The following is a 23,046-nucleotide window of genomic DNA, read 5'->3' on the forward strand; positions in this document are numbered from 1 at the left end:
AGAAATATCAAGACACAAATATAATAATAGCCACCATTTGATGATTGTCTACTGTGAGCTAAGCACAGTGCTAGGTGCTTTACAAATGACATTAACCAAGTCTAACAAATATCCTGCAAAGTACTTAACATTACAAGCCACTATTTTTAGTTGAAGGAAATTATCTCCTAGATTAGGTAACCCACCCAAGGTCACACTACAACAAAAAAAAGAGATGGAATTAGGATTTTCCTAAGTCTGGCTGGTGCTCTTTGGGGAAGAGGTCTCTAACGGTCATTAGGCTCCACTCCAAGCCACTCCAATTAATAACCCATGATATGAACAAACTGTGAACCTGAACTGTGTCCCCCCAAAATTCGTACATTGAAGCCCTAACCGCCAATGTGACTATATTTGGAAATAGGGCCCATAAGCAGGTAATAAAGGTTAAATGAGGTCATAAGGGCAGGCCCTCATCTGACAGGACTGGTGTCCTTATAATAAGATGAGAGAGAGACCAGGGCAGCCTCTCCCCCTCCCTCCCCATGCACACACAAAGAAGTCACGTGAGCACACAGCAAGGTGTGCAAGACAAGGGAAGAGACCTCAGAATGAAACCTACCTTGCTGGAACCTTGATCTCAGAAATCAGAACTCCAGAACAGTGAGACACACATTACTGCTGTTTAAGCCACTCAGTTTACACTATTTTATTATGACATCTGGAGCAGACTAAGACACACCACTTCTATTTTTACTGATTTGTAACATACAACCTGAATTCTAAGACGGCTCCCTGGATTCCTGCCTCCTGATACCCACACCTTTGTGCAACCCCCTCCTGAGTATGGGCAAGACCTGTGACTTGCACCTAACCCAGAGAATATAGCAAAGGTGAGGGGATTTTGCAAATGCAACTTAAGTCCCTCATCAGTTGACTCTGAGTTAATGAAAACAAAGAATATCCCAGATGGGCCTGACATAATCATGTGGGCCCTTTAAAAGAAAGTCTAGTTTTCCCAGAAGTTAGAGACTCTCTCTCTGTTGGTGGCACTGAAGAAGCATGTGCCTATGAAGCTACAGCCACAAGGAAATTAATTCTGCCAACAGTCTGAGGGCGCCTTCCCTAGTCAAGCCTCCAGCTGAGAATGCAGCCTGCTGACTTTAATCACAGCCTGTTGACACCCTGAACAGAGTGTGTCCAGCAGGTCACATGTGGACTCCTGACCCACGGAAACTCTTGAGATAATGAATGTGTGTTGTTTTACGCCACTCAAGTTGTTATGCAGCAAATACAACCAAAAACTAATCCACAACTTAGTAAAAATTAATACTTTCCACATAGCTCCTCTTCACTCCCACATGCAAGCAGACTGATGCTCAGAACCTCCTCCCATGCAGGACCTGCTACTGCTCAAAATATTGGCTCTGATATTTTCCCTGAGAGGACCATCCCAGAAATTATTGGGAGCTCTTTACTTTTCCCATCTCTGGACAAACTCCTACTTACCCTTCTAGGATCACCTTCCCTATCAAGTTTGTCTTGAACTCCCCAGGCAGGCAGAATAAAACCCCTCTCTTCTGTGGTCTCAGAGACCTTTGAGGAAACCTCCATTATAATATATAGAAGGTCTGGTTGCAATTTTATTTACCTGTCTCCTCAATGGCAGAGGCCAAGTTAAACAGAAAGACAGTTTACAAAGATAAAGGAAAACACCCTTCACATCATAAGAGACACTGAGAACAGGAACAGGAGTCCAATTCTTAGTTCACCGGCCAGAGGACCAGAGATGAGAGAAGTTAACTTCTCTAGGCCTTGAGTTCCTCATCTATAAAACAGAACAGTTTGCTAGTGGGCACTCATTTTCTATACCCAGAACCTAGCACGATATATGCATGTGCACTGAATAAATATGACAATTAAAATATGCTTGAAAGGTCAACTTGTCAACTCAAAAAAAAAAAAGAGAGAGAGAGAGAGAGAGAGAGAAAGTACTAGCAATGATACCAATATAAGAAAATGTGTACAAAACTGTGAACTGAAAATCAGTGATTAAAACTAATGGCAACTATTTAACAGTACATGCATATATGCTGACAAGGGATAAAAATGATTTAAAATAAAAACTGTTTACTTCTCACTGCCTATACCTCATATGTAAAAGGTAGCCAGAAGTCTGTGAGATAGGGTCTGGGTGACCTACCGGTCTTCACCTCACTCCTGAACCCTATTCCTTGGCTCTCAGCCATACATGCTCCCAGATGCTTGCTGAAATCTTCAAGTTCAAGGCTGCATCTCTTTGCCGTTTTCATGCTACCTGACCACATGCCCATCTCCAAACAGTTGGCCTTGCCCAGCGTGCTGAACTTAATTTGAGAGACCATGCCACAGCTGTAGCCAGCTCCACTGTCTGGTTGGCTTCAGGCCAACTGATGTGAGAAGGCTATTTTTTAATCATTTGTGAATGAACCAGTAAAACTTAAGGGACAAAGGAGTTTCCCTCCCCATTTTTTTTTAAGCAAGAAATGCAAATTTGTTAATGCTCTTGACAATGGTGGTACAGAAGCCTCCGATTTGTTCACACTTATCTAAAAGCTACATCTAACCTAGTAATTCTGTATAATGCAATTGATTCGCTAGTATCATTTTACAATTCTGATTAGGTTTCTCTAAAATCCTGTTTATTAAATTGCTTCCTTTAAGCATGCATAGTTACTAATTTGTTTCCAACTAAATCAGGTATCGTATGAAAAGATTATACTACAACGGTGCAAGAGTACTCCAGGGATTATGTTTCATCTAGATTTCAAAATTAAAACTGTAAAGTTTCTTTTTAAAAAGAAAGGCAGCTGAATTTATACACAGTTTTCTGGATCAGTAAAATGTCAATACCCCACTATAACATCCTGAGTACAAACAACTGCATCCTTCACAATGCATATAAAGCAAAGAGCAAAAGACTCACTGTGGGTCTCGTGCTGATTTCTTTACATCAGGAGGTCATAGCATGACACTGTTCAGCAGTCCAGAGCCAAAACACACTGAGCCTTTATGGGCCAGCTTGATGCACAGAATAAGCAATGTAAAAGGAGGCCAAAAATAAGACGGTTAATGCTTTATTAGATTAGGTTTTTGGTGTTTTACAGCAAATCAATTGAATAAATCAGACACAATTAATAAAAATCTCTAAAAAGCAGTATTTCAGAGATTTGTTCAGCCATGTGATTTTGATTACCTTTAGTCACAGAGATAAAAACAAACTCCTATGTACAACTTCAAGATATTTCTCCCCAAAGTCCAATGAAACAAAAATCCTTAAAACTGTTTTTAATCAAAGATTTTAGTGTCTCTAAATGTTGTTTTTGTTATTTAATTTTCTTTCCTTTCATCAAGTAAAAACAAGAGCAGAAGAGAGCAGGATAATCACCTATATTTTAAAACCAGATCGGCAAATTCTTTATTCGAATAATGAATAAATCCTTCTTAAGAAACAATATAGATGTTTTCTCTATGAAAACAATTTTCATATCTGCATAGAGATTAGAAAAAGTTCTTTAACTGTGAAGACTCCATGTGCTTAAAACATTTTTTAAAAATTTTCAGCTGAACTGAGGAGCGCCTGGGTGGCTCAGTCAGTTAAGCGTCCGACTCTTGATCTCAGCTCATGTCTTGATCTCGGGGTTGTGAGTTCAAGCCCCGCGTTGGGCTCCACGCTCAGCGTGGACCCTAGTTAAAAAAATTTTGTTTTCAGCTGCACTGAAAAAAACACAGGCATGAAAGAGAATGAAAAGGAAAAAGGTATGATTCCACGAAAATCTGTGGCATGGGGCCTATAAGAGAACTACAGGGACTGACAAGCACCACGGCCCTTCTGGTTCACGGTCAGTTTTGGCGAGAGCCCATATTCACAAGGCTACCACACAAGAGACCGTCAAAAGCATGATGAAGGTCCCTTTTTTTTTCAACAGATTTTAATTACAAAGTTATAGTCCCATCTAACTAGGGTATCTATTTAGTACTATACCTAAAAAAGGAGGAGAACTTTGAAATATTTCCAGGTCTACATTATACCACTGTAGGTTCTCCTTTCTGTTCTCATTTCTTACTTCTGAAGCTAACTAGACATAATGAAAATAACTTAAGGAAAAAAATCCTGCTGATGCCTTCCAAATAGGAAATGCCCTCATCTTCTCTCAATTACTTTTTGAAATTTCAATTACTGAATTCAATTACTTTGAAATGTCTCCCCCTGCTTCAGCTTTGGGATACAGTAGGGTTAAAGCATCAAAGGTAACACATCTTGTAGCCTTTTTATAACACACTCCTTGTAAGAAACTCTGTTATGAACAGCACACAAGTAAACAGTGACACAGCCTGGGATTGCATGAGGGTATCACAAAAAAAGGTGACGCAGGGCTCATGCCTACAGACCTTGTCATGATCCCTCCGGGCAAATCCTCTTGGCCAACAGCCTCACAAGACAATGACATTCCAAAACGACTCAGCAGTCCACAGTAAAAATGACAATGTGAGGGTTTTTTACAATTGTTCACTGACTGCTTAGACAATAATAAGAGAACCTCTCCGCCACCACACACACAAAATTATCCCAAGTTAAAAAGCAGAACCAATGGGATGTGTCCAAAGGAGGCTTCAGGGGGGAAAAAAAAACCAGTTGAATGTATATAATATGATCTTACACATGGATTATTTATGTTTCGTATGCGTTCATATGAAGTATTTTTAAAGAAAAAGAAGGCTAGAAAAAATACATTTCTGATAAGTAGAAGTGGTAAAATGAATTTAAATATTCAACATAAATGTTTTTGCCACTGTTTGAATTTTTTTATATAAGAACATTCGCGCATTGCACTTCTGTAAAAAAAATTTTTTTTTTCAGAATAAAACTCAAAACCTTTGGGGGGGGGGGAAATTAAGGAAATGACAGAATGCTTAGAACATGAAAAAATAATTAAATCATAGCCAGTAAAAATCCCAACAAAAAAGACTACTATACAGAGAATCAAGAAGCCTGCTTTAATATATGCAAGCTCTTGCTAATGGGCCTGCCAACCTTGGGCGATCCATTCACTCCCTGGGGACCCCAGTCTCATCTGAAAGGCCAAAATCCTCCAGCTCCATGCTAGTTAGGGCTGCTGCTTGAGCCAAGATCCCAGAGAATACAGAGTTGTGTAAATAAAGATGGCCAACTGGGGGGAAGGGTGAAAGATATGGATGGAACCTGAAATGGAGAAGGATGTCCTGCCCCAATCAAGATCTAAAACGGAGGGAGGCAAACTATGGCCTGCAGGCCAAATCTGGTCTACCACCAGTTTCTGGAGGACCCGTCTGCTAAGAAAGCTTTTTACATTTTTAAATAGTTGGGGAGAGGGGGAAATCAAAAGAAGAAGAATATTTCACAACATATAAAATTACATGAAATTCAAACATCGGCATCCACAGTGTTAACGGGCACACACAGCCTGCCCATCTTTCACATACTGCCCATGGCTTCTTGTGCCAAACCAGCAGAGTTCAGAGGTTGAAACTAAGACAATGCCCATAAAGCCTACAATACTGACTCTGTGGCCCTTCTAAAGGAAAAGTACGCCAACCCCTGACCTAAATGCTTAACTTAACATGTCTATAGGTTGATGAATCTCTGTAACATACCAGAAAGAGCTCAGATTTGGGCGCCTGGGTGGCTCAGTCAGTTAAGTGTCTGCCTTCGGCTCAGGTCATGATCCCAGGGTCCTGGGGTGAGTCGGGCTCCTTGCTCAGCGGGGAGCCTGCTTCTCCCTCTGTCTGCCGCTCCCCCTGCTTGTGCGCGCACGCCCTCTCGCTCTCTGACAAATAAATAAATACAATCTTAAAAAAAAAAAACAACTCAGATTTGGGGTACCCAACCTGGCTTGACTCCAAGCTGTGCCCTTAACAAGTAACTGTGCTTCAGCTTCTGCATATACAGAAGAGGGATATTAACCAAATCTCACAAGATTGAGAGAACTAGGTAAGAAAAGCACTGTAAATGATCTGCAAAGTTATTTTTACTAAGTAGTATCAAACAACCCACATTTGAACTTTGGTTGAAATTGTGATGCAAAAAGCCTGTGAAATGTATTTTGATGTAAAATGTGTCTTTAGAAGAACGAATAGAGAACAAGGACACCTCCAAGCCAGCTCTGATGAAATTATGAAAGCCATAGACAGAACCTGTTTTTCAACTGAGTGACATATTAAGGCACAGTGTCCCAACTTCAGAAACTAAAAGCACTTTTTGAAAACCATATGCCATTTTTTTAAGGCTTTAAAGGTTTGTTAGCTGCACTGTACATGAGTTTAACATTTACTGAGGACCCAGGCAGTATATTCTGACAGTTCATTTAATCCCCATTTTACTAGTAAGGACACAGAAACAACAAGGTTTATGGTTAAGATATTGGGTCCCAGCAATGAACCTAATTCAGTGAACGTGACAGAAGCGAAGTGACCATGATATAAATTAGAAATGAGCTTTCTAACTAGAAAACAATCACATCACAAGGTTTCAAAGTTTGTATGTAACTCTTCCTATTTTTTTTCTTCCGTCCACATGTGGAAAAGAAAGAAAATAAAAGGAAAGGTGGCCTTTGAATGAAAAATATTTTTTCCCAGTAGCAGCTCTAACAGCAGAGAGTATTCCTATAGGGCAAACTGATACCTGCCCCTGAATGAAGTGTAAACCTGCTTCTTCAGTAATGGCAATGGTAAGAACAGCAGTCAATACTCAGAAAACACTCTCCATATGCTTACACAGAGTGTCTCATTTACTCCGCAAAACAACCCAGCACCTGGGTACTTTCTCGTCGTTTCAGAAACAGTAAGTGGCAGAGCTGGATATTCAAACTGAATACCTTCCTCACTGGATTATTCTGTCTAGTCCTTCTCTCACTTAGCAGGCTGCCCAGCAAGAGGCAGGTAAAATAAGTGTGTATGCTAAATCTGCCTTAAAATTCAAATCCAAGGAGTCACGACCATGCTCCAGAATAAGCATCTACCTAAGAGAAACCAGACTCCAGGGTAAGTTGCAGGAGGTTTGTTCCAGCCTGAATAATATAAGCAAACAAATACATACTTATAATAAGCAATTATTAAACAGTCAAAGGTCAGTGAGTAAAGTACAGAACTTTAGCAAGATGTCTGCATTCGTTAAACTCCCGCTCTAATTACACGTCTCTTTACAAATACTGGCAATTAGTAGGTAATACTGTCTAATCTTTAAAACTTAGTTTTAGGAAGAGAAAAAAACAGGGACATGAAGAGATCAAAAGGGTCAGATTTTTAAAACACACTGGCAAAAGGTAACCACAGACACATAGGAAAAATTCTGTATGAATGCCCACTTAGGGCAGGATACGGAATTTGAAGCTTATAAACTGATCCACTCAGTGTGAGCAGCTGAGGAGGGACAGAAAGAACTGGATCAAGAAAAGGAAGAGGAATAAAAAGAAAAAGACAAAATGAAAGCAAGAAGAAGCACACCATGAAAACAAAAGGAGAATTCACTTGAAGGGGATGGGGGGGGGGTCGTAAATGACCGCAAAACAAAAGCAAAGGTAAGTCGAGGTAAGTACGAGACAGATATGCACACAGAGGGATGAAGATAACAGGAGACAGATAGATAGAAGGTAGCTCAAAGATAAGAGCAAATCGAAAGGAGGGGGAAGGAAAATATTTTGGTTCCCTCTTAAAATGGCAAGTAGCATCTACGACAATCTTTGCAAGACCCATTTACGCCTCTCTATGTGAAAACTCACAGGAAATATACATGCATTTCTATTACATAAATTTATAAATGTAGACTGCATTCCATAAATAAAATGCTGGCTCTTCGATCTTCATTGAAAGGCTTAAATAAATGCATAAAAATCACACACACACACACACACACACACACACACACACAACCTCAATCATCTCTACATCCTGGAGTCAGTCCAACAAAAAACATGGTTGCTTGGAAACTGTATAATCAATTTATTCTACTCCCTATATATACCTATTACTATAGTGGTTAAGTAAAAAAAAGGGATGAAAAAACTGTCATAGTCACACATACACCCATTAGAAGTAACAAGGAGATGGAAAGATGCAAAAGTAAGACCAGCTGTAATAGCATGATAGGATGCTGCTTGTCTGTTTTCTGCCTGCAGTTACAGCAAATATGTATACACATACATAAATACAACACAAGACATATACTCGTAAACATATATACACATATTCATTCACCCCTTTGCTTGTAAGATGCTAAAAAAAAGTTACAGATATAAAAAATAACTTATACTTAGCCCCAGAAAAACAAGGCCAATGCATAATCTTTCTCTTTATTTATTTACTACTTCTCCCCTCACACTCTCCATGGAACATCTATTTTGGCCATCCTATGATCTATGTTTGAAATTAAAAGCCCCAGTGGGCTGGGAGAGCTGTAACCTTCTATTTGCTATATCTTAATAAATTCTAAAACCCTATAAAAGAAACCTCAAAATCAAAGTGAAGGAAGGAGTAGCCAAAAAATATAAAGCACCACCTATTAAACCTGTAGTCGGTCCCTGAATTAACATTTGCTATTTTAGAAGTAAAAAGTCCATGATTTCAACACTTCATTATCTTTCAGTTCAAGCATTATTATTCCAACAACTAAATCCTAAAATCATAAATCCTAAAAAGGGTATTATTCAGAGTAGAACGATGCACAGCAAATGAATAGAGGAGTATATGGGCATAAAGAAGCAGTGACATACTTTACACATAATCAAGCTTCCAGAAACACTAAAAATTTATTTTTGCTTCATCTAATGATGATGCAGGAAAATGTTTGCAAACAGGAAGTTTATTTCTCCTAATCCATTGCCTATAGTACTTCTTAATTATTCCTCATAGCAACACTATAATCTAACACTTTCAGAAGGGCTGCGATTTTTCTGACATAGATTTAGGTCCTCTCGCGAAGACAAGCTGTGAAAAATCGGGCAGGGGAAAAGGAGAAAGGTGCCGTTTACACATTTATCTGCTCGGCTCACACCTCCAGTAGAACATCCCCAGCCCATTAAACATTCCGTGCTGCAATAACTTTGTCTCCATCCTTTTGACAATTTGTTTCACGCCTCATTTGCTATGAAGAGTTAAAACATTTTAGTCAACCTTGAGAAAGCAATTCGATTTTTTTCCACAGCAAAATGCATAACCTATTCCAACTACCAAACCACTGGTTAAAGTTCAAACTGTGACACAGAAAGAAATCAAGTACTTGCCTTCAAACATTTCAGAAGGAAAAAAACAAACAAAAAACAAAAACACTAACCAGTCTTACATTTATTTTCAGTGGATATAATAAAACAAAGTGAAGTAAAACAGCCCTCCCCACGCTCAGTTCCAAAGAGTAGCAGCCTCTTCTCTCCTCCTAAAAATAGTGGACAACACAGATGTCCCCTCTGTTCCTACAATCCTCAGATGACATGGTAGAAAAGCCTGGACAAAACAGTCCGAAACAGAGAAAGAAATTCTTTCTTGTAATATTGTTTTATTGGGTTTTTTTCCATCAATTTTTAATTTTGGATCATCACAACACATTTGGACTGTTGACAACAAAGAATATTTTCAAAATTGAGATTCAATCCTATTTATGGCCATCCAAAATCAAGGAGCTCACATTTTGCACTAAGAGTGGTGCACAGTAATCGTATGTTTAAAGCGTTTTCAAAATTACAAGATGCAACCAGAGTCTCCAGAGAGCACTGTCCAGTAATACTTTCTGCAGCAATGGGAACATTCTATTCTGTGCTGCACGTGTGCTCTTAAGCACTTAAAATGTGGCTAGTACACTGCACAACTGCGTTTTTAATTTTACGTAATTGTAATTAATTTTAACTTAAATAGTCACATGCGGCTGCTGGCTACCAGACTGGACAGAGCAGTTCTACTCGGTAACAATGCTACGAAAGCATTCTGCTGGAAAAACATCCTTAGGTCACATTATGTATCAGGATGCGGAGTTTTCTCTTTAGGAAGGTGTAATGGTAATAAAAAGTAAACCAAGTATAAAGATCCCCTTCCTTCACTCTCATCAAAAAAGAAATGCACCTTAGTTCAAAACTGCTTCCTAACTGGCAGAGCAGAAGGGGCCGAAGGGACACGTATAATAAAGGCGTGGGTCCTGAAGAAAGGGAGTCCGGGGGCGTGCCGTTGGGCCCCCTCTCCTAGGACAGACAGAAGAAGAAAAGGACTCTCCTCTAGCTCACCTGCTGCCCGCATGGGGGCGGGGGGCGGGGGGACCACCTACTGTGCGGCTTCTTGGAAGATTCTATCTTCCACATCTAAGCAAATAATATCCCATCGATGGGAAAGGGATATTTTTCTTCACCGACATTTCCAATATCCTCATAGAATATCAAATGATGTGAATATAAGAAAGCAAGAAAAAAAACTGCTATTACAGTGACAGCTTCCACAACAGAAATGCAGCCCACTCATCTAACTCTGCTCGCACTGGGCACTGCTGAGAACAAATGCACTGGGAATCAGAATGCCTGGGCTCACACCAGGCGCACGCTGGGCCCACGCCACGTCCTAGACATGCTCCTGAGGCTTATCCAGACCAGGCCTCGTTGACTCGTCTGTAAAATGGATACAATAACAATACCTCTTTCATAGGTTATGCCAAGTAGTTCTTGTAATTGCTTGACACCAAGTAACTGTTCAGGAAAGTGTTTTATATTACTAATTACTCAAAACTTAACATTTCAGTACAATGGAAAAACAAGCAATTTCCTTTCGAGGTTCCAGGTACCATGAGGGAAAGGGGATGGGTAGGAAGCTGTAATTTAAAGAATGACTTCACGACAAACACACGGTGGAAAATCCATACATGCCTAACAAGTTTAACACCAAAGAATAACTTATACACACAGAACAAACGGTTTCAGAACTTTTAGTGGCTAATCCTGAATGCCAGCTCCCAAGCACAAGTTTTCAGAGACAGTAACGGGCAGATGTCTAACAACAGCTTCTACTCCTGCTGACCACTGCCCTAGCCTAAGATTACTGGCACAGACGCGGAAATGTTTGTTAAGTAATCTCTATAAAAATGTGTCTCCCTCCCCTCAGCCTACAAATTCAGTGTATACCCTCCACCCTTACCAAAGACCAACGGCAGCAGGGTGCGGAGTTAATGTGACTCAGATTTACTCGTGGGGCCATCACGTGTTGGCCTTGCTCAAAACACATGTGCCCCCTCCGGTCATATACGAATGCTGCAAGGACTAAATTAGGGACCTCACATAACACAGGCGGCCCCTCAACGGTCATACACTGAGTCCCACCATGTGCCAGACACTGCATCAGACACTGGGGACACGAGAGAAAGGACCCCTCAGGCCCCTACCCAGGCAGAGCACAGTCCAACAGGAGAGGGAGAGGGCAACTGGCCTTTAGGGAGCACGCAGCCCAGTGCCTGGGCACAAAGAAGGCAACACAGCAAACCAAATTCCCTAGCCCTCTCCCAGTTAAATTTAAAAACAAAGAAAAAAAAACCCCACTCCTCTTCCTACCATCTGAAAGCCTCCTTCTCACTTCCTAGTCACCCTACAGCCTGCTGCAGCTTGCCTCCCTCCTGACTATTCTCCCGAAGGTCATCAATGAGCACAGATGACAAGACCTCAGCGCCCACTCTTATCTGAACACTCCTCAGAGCCTACCACAGCTGTGCATGTCTTGCCTCCAGAAACCTCTGTCCCCCGTGGCTTCGGTGGAACTCTCCCCATGCTTTCCATCTCCTTTTCTGGCTCTTTGGCTGGCTCCCTTTCCACTCTTTCAATGTTAGTGCTCCCTAAAACCCCTCAGCACCCCTTTCTTCCCCATACACATGCTCCCATGGGCAATCTCATGAACTCCATTCTCAACCAGCACCTCATGTGTAGAACCCATATTTATATACTGGGCCCAAATCACCCTCCAGTACTTTCTATCTGCCTGTGAGCATCTCCAGTTAGTTCTTTGGAACACATCTCAAACCCAACATGTCCACAACCAGTCTGTCACTACATACACAGGATGATTCAAAAGTAAGTGAGCACCTTCAAAGAGTTACAATACCATGTGATTTCTCCGTGTGGAGTCAGATCGAGAGCTTTGTGTTTGCACCACTTCCTCCTCTCAGCTTGGAGGAAATGAAGGCAAGCATTGGGGCTGCCACTTGCCGTTTCAACCACTGACAGTAAAAACGCTGCATTTCATCGCTGTCCTCTGACACCAGAGGTGCATGCTGAGCATTTCTGAGACTACAGAAATAACCATAATAGTTCTTTATAAAGCAATTTTTATTACATATTCACATATGGCCTCATTAGCAAATAACCAGTTTTGGACAGTGTTCAATTCTTTTGAATTCCCCTGTGCCGCTATTCATCCCAACTATGAAGTGTGTCACCCCCACGTGGACAGGTGGTTCTGCCATCTCTGGGATTAAATTTCACTGGAAGGTAAGCCTTATGAAAGCAGGGCCTGTGTTTTATTCATGGCTGTGTCCCCAGCACCTAGAACACTTTCATCCATCAGGTAACCAGATCAGCATCTGACTAGATATGAACACCTATTTGTTGAATGAGTCAAGGATGAAGTAGCACAGTATCTGCCCATCAACTTCAAAGCCTCCCACCGACCCTCAACCCTGGTTTTCCATTCTTCTTTCCCAAGGTTTCTTGGGGTATGGAACGTATCCCTCCAAATGTCCCCATATTACTATCCTCGGTGCTTCTCCTACCAGATTGGGGTCCGAGGATCTCAAAGACAGCGAGGCCTGGAAGGCTTGGCCTGCTTCTCACCTGACTCCCTCAGAAGGTCACCAGGGACAAAGCCAGCACAGCTGGTTCCCTCCCTGTGGTTGGCAGAACTTGCCGCAACTCATCCGTCTGCTTCTCCGTGGCCCCACTTCTCACCTGCTGCCCACAGCTGCTCAACTAACTCCTCCACTTTGTACTGATACCATGGCAAAAAAGGAAGTTACCATGGAGAACCAAATAACTCTCATCTATGCCTGAGAAGGGAGGGAATGGCTTTCTTCTTCTCTGACAGGCTTGACTTCCTGAGCGCCCTGACAGTTACCTCCTGAAGGCTTTCTCAGCTGTTGCAGGATGTTACGCTGGCACTACTGGAAACCGTGCACTGGATGAATGATATATTACTACAGAAACTTTCTGGAAGTACTAACACAGGTGTTAGCTTTCTAGGCAAAAAACAGATACCTTATACCATAGGGCACAAGATTTTTTTTTTTTTTTTTTTTTTTTTTTTTTTTTTTTTTTAAAGATTTTATTTATTTACTTGAGAGAGAGAGAGAGAGCAGGGTCAGAGGGAGAAGCAGACTCCCCGCTGAGCAGGGAGTCCGATGTGGGACTCGATCCCGGGACTCCAGGATCATGACCTGAGCCGAAGGCAGTCGCTTAACCAACTGAGCCACCCAGGCGCCCTAGGGCACAAGATTAAAATGTGACTGATAAGACACCAGGGATGCTCATTCCCTTCCTAAGCTTGAAGAAGCACACAAAATTAAAGATCCAGTCTTAGAGAAAAGGACATGCTGGCGACAAACAGCTACAGCCTAAAACACAGGTTACTGGTTTGTTTGGGTTTTTTTCTTCCAATGTGTTCTTAAAAACAGACTGTTAACTCGTTTGCTTGAGATGGCTCAGGTGTAGTCGGCATTAACTTCAGAAACTATAAATCCCCGATTACTCCAGGAGTGATACATTACTCTAAATAATGAAACAAAATCAAGTATTATTAGAAAATAGGAAACACGAGACAGGAAAGCCTTCATTTCATTCTAAGCTAAAAATAGCATTCTGGAGGTAGGTCATTCAGAAATATTCTCAACCTCAAACTTGGGAGCAGTCAGGAGGTGAGAAAAACACAAGCTGCAAACCCAGGAAACAGACATGAACAGAGCCAGTACTGTGACCTCTCCCGCTGCTCACACACTTCTGCAGGAAGGGCTAAGCGGAATGGAACTTACACCGTGTGTCTATGACAAGCTTATTGGCCAAACTGGTTTTCTTTAAAGCCGTGAGATGTGTGGTTTTATGGACAAGTTTCAGAAGAGAGGAACAGCTGGGAACACACAAGGGAAATCTCCCAGTATCATACCTTCTTATTAGCCAGAATTGGGAAGAGAAAAACTAAAAGGGTCTCAGGACATATCCCAACATTCTGTGGCCTGGCCAGCCTAGAAGTTCGCCACTAAGTAAGTAACAAAGGAAACAAGGATTGGACAGGGTCCATTGATCAAGTGCTTTTTAAATACCCTCCCAATATCACTGACTCTGGTTCCAGAATGGCCATGTAGCAACAGCAAAGACAGAAACACTCCTGACTGCATGTCATGAGATGACCTCACCAAAGAACTGGGAGGATTTTCCTGCCTTATATTTGTTCTCGTCACTATGCGTTAGCATCTCAATTATTTTAAGATCTGCCAATTTGGCGGGGGGGGGGGGGGGGTCCGTCTTACCACTTTCATCATCACAGCAGTTCACTCTGGGCACATGACAAACATTAAATCTGTTGGTTTTTCACTCCAGAATTCTCGCTGCCGGCTGCCTGTGTTCTCCCTTCTCTCCAATCTTCTGGTCCCCAACTGTCACCTGTCCTCCCTTCCATCTCCATTCTCTCTTCATACGTTCTTGGATTTAAGATTTCTGGGCTCATAACACGCGTAACTCAGGACCGAGACGCTGCCCAGTCCATTCATCCATTCTTTCATCAAAACTATTTATTAAGCAGGTATTATGTAGCAGACACTGTTCTAGATGCTGGTCCATCACCTCCTCATCCCAGAAACTTTAGTCACAGCCATGTGTGAATAACTCAGAACAGAACCTATGCTCCTCTTCAAACAGCAACAGACTATTTCATAGCCTCCCTTGATAACTCCAAGCAATGACCCAGATCTTGGGACAGAGTTTCCTCTGACAGGCAGATGTAAATTAATGTTCAGTGGCACCACGAGAAAAATCATCAATAGCCACCTTCATGCGCTTGAAGCACAGATTCTTTCCTCTTTGTCTTTTATGACCACGGAGCCAAAATATAGTAAAAGCTCGATTATAAGAATGTAACTCTACACATCTTAACAACAAAAAAGTCTATTTAAATTGTACCACTAAATGAATCAATAACCTCTGTGGGAAGAAAAGGTGGGCATCCAGGCATTCCACAGCCTGAGGATACCGGAATCACTTGGTGGGGGGGGGGGGGGCAGAGAGGGCTTGAAGGCCCTGTCTGCCTCCCTGGGTGATTCGGATGCACAGCCAATTTGAGAACTACTCCTTTAGTGGAGACAATACAGGCTTTCGCACCAGACATACCTGGATAGTGAACAAACTTAATTTTACCAGTTTACTTGTCCATAAAGTTGGGAGACTGCCTTGCAAGACTGTTGAAAGACTGCAATTAATACGGGCAGTGTGCTTAGCACACAGGTAAGTATTCAATAGTAAGAGCTATTATTACTGTTATTGCTCTTATTAGATCACTATTACTCAGGGCTCTAAAACTCTGTCTCTGAACGTGCAGTTCTTTATTTGGGAGGCCAAGAATGGAAAGCAGTGTGTTTGTAATATTTTTACCAATCACACCTGACTAGAAGGAGAGGCTGACTTCCTGTGTACCCGTGTAACACTCTTAATACAGGTCACCGTTTAGGGACACCTGGGTGGCTCAGTCGATTAAGCATCTGCCTTCCGCTCAGGTCATGATCACAGGATACTGGGATTGAGCCCCGCATCAGGCTCCTTGCTCAGTGGGGAGCCCGCTTCTCCCTCTCCCTCTGCTGCTCCCCCTGCTTGTGCTTGTGCTCTCTCTCTGTCAAATAAATAAATAAAATCTTTTAAAAAAAAAATACAGGCCACCGTTTAAAAAGAAACAAGAAAAATCCCTCAAGGCTTGGCTGCTGACTCACTACCCTTTTTTCTGCCTCATCTGTACCCAGCGGCGTGCTGTCCCAGGAGGGCCACTCCACACCTCTCCACCCGGAAGTGAATCACATGCCTGCCTTGCTCCTTTTCCTACTCTGTCTTCTCAGCCACAGGCGCCTCCTCACCTGAGCCCTGCACTCATCTCACTGGGAGGACGGACTTGCTGCTCCATCTTCCCAACTACACGTAAACAAGCAGGTAAGACCAGAGTCCTACCATCTATGGACCATCACTCCTCGTGTCTGCCAGGTTAACAGAAATCCATGAAAGGCCCCACATTCTGCATGATCACAACCAGATACTTTTCCCAATTTTTTTTTTTATTAGTCCTCATATGGAAAGAAACAGGTCTTCCTCAAGTCAAGGGATAACTGTGTATTCCTTAGTCTACTGTATTCATTAAGCACATTCCCCACACAGACATCCTCTTTTGCACCCCATAGAAGAGGCTGGGTATCAACAACGTCTCCCACAGAGCCTGTAACGGACGCTCTGACCCATAATATTTCACAAGCCCTAATGTACACAGGAAAGGCTCAGCTCTGAAAGCCACACAAAAGCACTCATAAATTTCAGGCGGCCCTAATCATGCCCTCCTTTTGCAAAGAAACCAGTTGGAGTACCACTTCAGACCCATTATTCTTATAATGAGAACTTTCCTTCTCAACACTCTGTCATATCAACCTAATCAAGTGTCATGACTATTATTTACACTGAATTTTACTTTAATTTCAAGTATGTTTACCAACAAAGCAAAGGTGAACATTCTTTAAAACTAGTTGTCTAATAAAAACACAAAAATTCATTATTTTTGTTAATTATTTTTATTAATCATTACAAAACTCAGAACTCTCACGAGTAAAACTGTGTATCAATTCACTTCAAAATTTTAGAGTGTAAAGACAAAGAAACTTGCTGATTCTTCTAGATACACGTGATACATTCATCTCTCCAACTTTCTAATGACTTCCACTTTTGAGAGACTCATCTAGATTAAATGTATGTAAGTCCACGCTTGCCCACAATATTAGCATTATTTAATTCTCAAGTCATGTTAAGAAATTTTTTTTAAATACAAAAAAAAAGATTTCAAAAACTTAGATTAGAAAGGAAGAGAAAGAGTAGAGTCAAAGCTGATTAGAAATGCCCATAATGACAATGTCCTTTTTTAAAAAGGACACTGTTCCAAAATGCCTACATCTACCTATCTCTCTCTCTGTTACTTTTCAGATCCTTCGCATCAGCACATTCTCTATACCACGGGATATTTTCATCCTCCGCAAGGTAGAAAGCTTGCCTGCCTCCCTCTGTTATCTGTCCGCGTTCCATTTGAATCCAATTTCCTTGCATTACCTCTGCCCAGGTCAGGGATGAATGGCTGTCAAATTCCCAGTGGAATAAAAAGAAAAACCCTTTCTTCCTGAGGCAGCAAGTTTCAATTCACAGAGCACATGGCTAATCTACATATGTGAAGGTCACGGCACTTCAGTCAAAGAGGTTAAGAATGGAACAGCTCACGTAAGGGGTTGTCTTAAACATCTTGGCATGATGCCCAACAAGTAAGATTGTTGAAAAGCAATAGATAGCTTCTGGCAGCAGTAAGGGGAAAAATATTTTGATCATGTGATGCCATACACACTACCTAGTTTATTTCATGTGTGAAACTTTGCGAGTCCCTAAAAAATACCACATATGCAAATCAAATCCAGATTTCAGCTTTAACAGTTCAGCCAGGCTAGTACACCTCCTTCTTCATAAAATGCATTTATATGAAGTTTCTAGACACACCAAGAATAAAACTTCAACATATTGACAACCAGTTGGCTCAAATATCTTAACAGCTGATTACAACTTCTTTGCATTAGTTTTTCAGAGAACCATGAAACCCCAGGAAAGGGTAGTTAGACTAAAAAGAACACATTCCTTTAAAGTTACCCGAACATAAGTGTCTTAAATAAAATTCAACTTCTCCCTCCATTCTTCTCTCCCTCCTCGTTAATAATATAGCAATAGGGAAAACTACAGGAACTTAATGCACAATAAAAGACAAAACACAAAATTGCTTTTCACATCCTATCGTCACTAATTAATTGCTGAATAAAAGTAAAATGCTACTTCTTTAAAGTGCTCATACTTCTGACAAATGTCTCAATGGAGAAGGGAAACTAAGTCTTGCCACACATGATGGATACCAGAGGAGAAACCAAGACTTTCACAGAGCACGCCTCTGCGTGCTGTAGCATGCACCTTCCTGAGCGTTCTCTCTGCTCAGCAAATGAAAATGAAAGGAGCTAGCACCAAGAGTGGGGAAAGGGAAGACTTTCAAACCCAGCAAAATCATAACAAATGTGACTACAATTTTTAAAACTTTTCAACAGTTAATAAACTACTTCTTAAACACATGGAGAAAACTAATTAAAAGCAAAAGCTCCATTTCACCAATTGGCAAGTTGTCTGCCTACCACCAATTTCCTTCGACTCAAAATTTAAATTGCTTACGAGGCCGGAGTTATTCAACCCACGTTTCTAGTTAAATGGAATAGTAGGTAAAATAAAAATATTCCACAAACTGTATTATTTATTGTAATCACCAATATTCACATAATCTAAGAATATTCCTCTACACTAACCAATGAACGACACGATATTTAACAATTTTCAAAGATTCCCTGGGTATCTTTTTATCTGGTACAGTGCCCCTACACCAAGGTCACTAAATGTTTGATGATGGTGAAATTAAATGCTCCAATTATCGATCTTCTGAATTTATTTTCCCTGACCAGTTAAAAAAATATGACTGGCAAACAACAGCAGACATTTCAGAAATGTCATGGACTGCCCCATCACTCACTTTCCCTAAACACTTGGCAAGGTACAGACGCATCAGGCAATAAAGAACTGAAACTGTCTGGACTAGAAATAAGCTTCAAATGTTAACCTATTTGTTCCGAGAGGAAAGACTAATAAGCTGTTAAATTAACTTGTTAAATTAACTAATACAGAACCACATCTAACTCATTTTCATTCATTGTCCATGAGAAAATACAATCCTTTGTCACTTTTTGGAAACATCCCTTTCCTTGCCAGGTAGTATGCCAGTATTTTATCAAGTGTACTTCCCAAAACAATTCCATGGGTTAAGTCTTCTTTCCCATCTCTTTGGGCAGGAGGCAACTTCGAACCTCAGGCAGGTGCAGTCACTTGCTCAAGGTCACACAGGTAGTCAACATCCAATCTTCCAGGTTCTCTAACCTGCTGGCTCTTGCCCTTGCCCCTTCCTGCTTCCATCTCCAGGCCTCATCACTTGGTTAACTTAGTTAACGTCTGCTCACTAACCAGGTCTCAGCTTATTCAACCTTAGTGCGCAGAGGCTCCTTACTTCTCCCTCCACCTCGATCTAGTCTCTGTGGGATGTCCCACTAACATCAGGACTTCTCCCACTGAACCGTTTACACTGTACTGTGCAGCATGTTTACTAGCCCTTAGTGACTGCATTGTCAATCCATCAAGGTCCACGTCCTTGTCACAAGGAATCCATCACCCACCACAGTACCAGGCACACAGTAGGCTCTCCACAAACATCTGCCTGATGCCCTGGTTCTTGCTATACTCCCAAAGCCCTAACACATAGGAGATTGTTCAATACGGTGAAGGTAAATGAACGGAATTCTCCTTTTTTAAAGGATTTTATTTATTTATTTGAGAGAGAGAGTGACAGAGAGCACAAGCAGGACGGGAGGGAGAAGCAGGCTCCCTGCTGAGCAGAGAGCCTGTCACAGGGCTAGATTCCAGGACCCTGGAATCATGACCTGAACCAAAGGCAGATGCTTAGCCAACTGAGCTACCCAGGGACCCCAAATGAACTGAATTCTAAATCCTTCATGCTAGTAACACTATAAAATCATTTCTTTAGCTGAAAAATCCCCACATGATACCCAAAACAAAATCCAAATTAAGATCACTTTCTCATCAATGTCAGAGCACCTAAGAACAACCTCCAGGCACACTGACCTTCCACATAAGATCACGAAACACTAAATGAACAGATTTCCTTGAAACTGTTGTTGGAAATGTATAATATACTCATCAGGAAATTTTCAGTTTAGATACATAATCAACTACTCTTCAAATAGTTCTTAGATGATGCACTTTGAGGGATATAGTTTTCTGCACAGAACTGCAGGAGAATAATGTAGCCATTCATTTTAATTTCCACTTTGTAAAACACCAGGAGTCTATGATAATTCACCAGGGAAAATTATGGATCATATGTTATATTGACTCTTTGTATCTTAAGCACCAAGTGGTGCTCAGAGTAAGTATTTGTTCATAATAGAATTAAATTTTGTCCCTGATACTTTTATAAATCTCAGCATTAACAAAAAAGGAAGAAGAAAAAAAACCATTCCTCTCTACCTACGTATTTGAGACAGGCCTTTGGCATTCTCAGATTTGACATTCCCAGCTTTGACTATTCGAGAGCAACCCTAAGCCTCTCTGATATGTGAGTAAATTATAATCTTGCTAAGGACCAAATGTGAATCACATATTCAATGAAGTTGAAACAGATGCAGAAGTAAGTTACTTAACCATGAATCAGAGACCAAAGTCCACGACTCAGAATCCCAAGACCTAGTTTTAATTTTTTGAAACTTTGTTCATTTGCAAAAAAGTACTTCCCCTAAAAGGCTAGTCATTTTCGTAGATCATGAAAGTGGAAAGGTCTCAGAAATGTAAGAAAGGAATGATTCTCAGAATTTACTGATTAATATTAAGGATGGAATACTGTGAGGCAGCCGCTTAGACCTAATGACATCAATCCACCACGGGCTCTACTGGTCAACCAAAACCAATTCATGCAATTGCTTGCAAGAGTCCCAATCAGTACAAAACTACATTTTGTGAGGGAAATTGCAGTGGTATTCACAAAATCTGTGTATTTGCATAGGCCTCAGTTTATATTCACTGAACATGTCCGGGATCTAGTATAGTTTAATAAGATGTTCAGCGGTGCATAGCTGATTAGGCACTGTATTTTTTAAAATTCAAAGCAGCACGGAATTTTGCAGCTGGGAGGGACTGGGGTCACCTAATTGATGGAGGCAGGGACTTATCTGCAACCACACCCTGAAGAGCAGCAGGGCCAGGCAGAGAGCAAGAACTCAGGGTTCACTACACCCTGGAAAGACAGGTGGGAAGAGAAGAGGTACCACATGACAATGCCACAGGATTTGCAGAGATGAGCTCCGTGACAACCCCGCCCAGCAGGCAACATTCCACATCAGGGAAACTGAGCCCCTGCTATATCTCAGAGAAAATGGGCACTCAAGTCTACAAGTGAGTCAAAGTCTTACCAACTCCAAGCCCACGATCTTTCCATTACATCAGGATGCCTTGTAATAGATTCGCATTCTCTCGTAAATCCTCATAATCACAGAAATAAACTAATAAACAACAAACATACCAGTTCCCTTAGAAATATGTCTGCCTCTTCAGACAGATTCTTGCTCAGCAGTAGCAATGTTTTACATTTCTATTTCCAAGGTCATTTATAATTCATTGGGTAAAGTGAATTTATTATAAAAAATACAAACTGAAAGAAAATTTAAAGGATATTAAAATGGGCTTAGAGCTTAACATATATATAAATATATGGTCGCGGAACCTTAAAATTTGCTTCTTAAATTTTCAGAAATTAGATGCCAAATTCTAGACAAATTTTAGAATTACCAGTCATTTCAAAATAAGGCTATGAAGTACAGTGAATGGTTTAACTTCTAAGATGCTCAGCACAAAAAGAAACAGGAGATACTAAGAATTCTAGAACAGCCTCCACTAATCATCAATGCCTCGCTTTCTGAAAGGTTTATTTCAGGACCCAGAAGCAGTAGCTGAATTTACTCCTCAGCCAGCATACATTAAATAAACAGTTACCAAAAATACTCCAGCAATCCAAGTATCTTCCTAAATCTGAGCAGACTGTTTTAACTTTTCTCCAAAAGCCCATGTAATGTAGAAAACTGAGAAAAAGAAAAAGGACCATTCTATATAAATTTCAAAGTGATTATATTTTCCTTCTTTAGCTATTATTCTTTGTAGTGGGATCTTTATTTTGCTGTGGCACAAAGCCAGTAATTGGTAGAAATGGAAAAGAGTCACTAGCTCACATCAACCAAATCACAACAATCTACAATTATTTGTTTTGCGAAAATCCACTCCCCCACCCAAAAAAGCAGGCCAACAGTGAGCCAGTGCTAAGTCAACGATGCCAAAAGTGCCATGCCCAGGTTCAGGGGGAGCCGGCTTTGGCAACACTTTGTCTCCCTGGACCGCGCACAAGAGTAGCAGTGATCCCCACACCCCAGCTACTGGCGGTGTCCGGCACAGGGCTGATGAGGAAAATGGGTGCTTAATAAATATTTGCCAGGTGATCATCCGGAGCAGATACTTATCTAGCCTACACCTCAGAGCATACACAAATGCTAAATGCTTACACCTTAAGAAATCATTGTTGCTTCCAAGTACACACTCTTAAATCACAGTACAATTTCTGTGTCCTCTGTGGACTTCAGTGTTAATGTACACAACTCATCGTCTAAAGATGGAACTACATATCAGCATCAATAGCAGTTAAAATACAATTCCAAATTTTACACACAAAAAAAGCCTGTTTCTAAGACTAACCGGGATCTAAGAAGCATCCCTTTGCAGCTGCCCCTAAATTTAATTAAAAGACCAATCATCTTAATTTAGGAATTTTTCCACATACAAAGAATTTCTGCAGTTTTGCAGGGAACTACAAATTAAAAACATAAGGGGGGGAAGCACAAATTTGGGGCACAGAACACTATGGAAAAAGACACAGCATCACATGGATTTGCTCAGGCTTGGGGGCTGGGATGGCCCAAAACTTAAAACACAACTGGAAAAAAAATTATCATTGTAAATTATTTCCACTAATAGTAGAAAGATAAAACCAGTTTTGAAAAGAGGCTAACATGCAAAAGATGAGAGAAGTAAAGGGGGGAAAGGATCACGCTAACAGTTTGTTTTC

The 23,046-nt window shown here is 41.0% G+C and overlaps 1 protein-coding gene across 9 annotated transcripts in view; it reads right to left on the reverse strand.

Annotated features, from left to right (window-relative positions):
• ARID1B (AT-rich interaction domain 1B) overlaps positions 1 to 23,046 on the reverse strand; it is a 437,415-nt gene that overhangs the window by 405,919 nt on the left and 8,450 nt on the right. The window contains exons 1-2 of one of the 9 annotated variants that reach the window (XM_027601118.2): positions 5,653 to 5,667; positions 2,945 to 3,039 (exon numbers count right to left, since the gene is read on the reverse strand). The exons of the other annotated variants lie outside the window; for them this stretch is intronic. The gene's annotated coding sequence lies outside the window, so the exon portion shown is untranslated. Of the gene's footprint in view, positions 1 to 2,944; positions 3,040 to 5,652; positions 5,668 to 23,046 lie in introns of those variants that run through there. 9 annotated transcript variants of the gene reach the window in all.

The sequence above is a fragment of the Zalophus californianus genome, chromosome 7 (genome assembly GCF_009762305.2).
Source record: "Zalophus californianus isolate mZalCal1 chromosome 7, mZalCal1.pri.v2, whole genome shotgun sequence".
Taxonomy (NCBI): Eukaryota; Metazoa; Chordata; class Mammalia; order Carnivora; family Otariidae; genus Zalophus; species Zalophus californianus.